The sequence below is a fragment of the Capsella rubella genome, unplaced genomic scaffold (genome assembly GCF_000375325.1).
Source record: "Capsella rubella cultivar Monte Gargano unplaced genomic scaffold, Caprub1_0 scaffold_6, whole genome shotgun sequence".
Taxonomy (NCBI): Eukaryota; Viridiplantae; Streptophyta; class Magnoliopsida; order Brassicales; family Brassicaceae; genus Capsella; species Capsella rubella.
Genome location: NW_006238918.1, coordinates 10,912,239 through 10,912,486, shown reverse-complemented (window position 1 = coordinate 10,912,486; position 248 = coordinate 10,912,239).

Genomic DNA, 248 nt, shown 5'->3' with positions numbered 1-248 from the left:
GTACGCGTTAACCAAATAATTGCTCCGGTAGTTCGGATCGGCCTGTGAAATACGAGACACACCCATATGCTCTGCAGCTGCGATTGCATGGACGCATGGTATTTTCTCGTGCTCGAAACGGCGGCATGTACATCTTTTTGCATCCAAATTTACAACATGCAAAGATGTCCCATATTGTACTTGTACACGTAAAGCATCAATCGGTTGTACTTCAAAAAGTCTTGATGCAGTTACACGACCCTATTAGA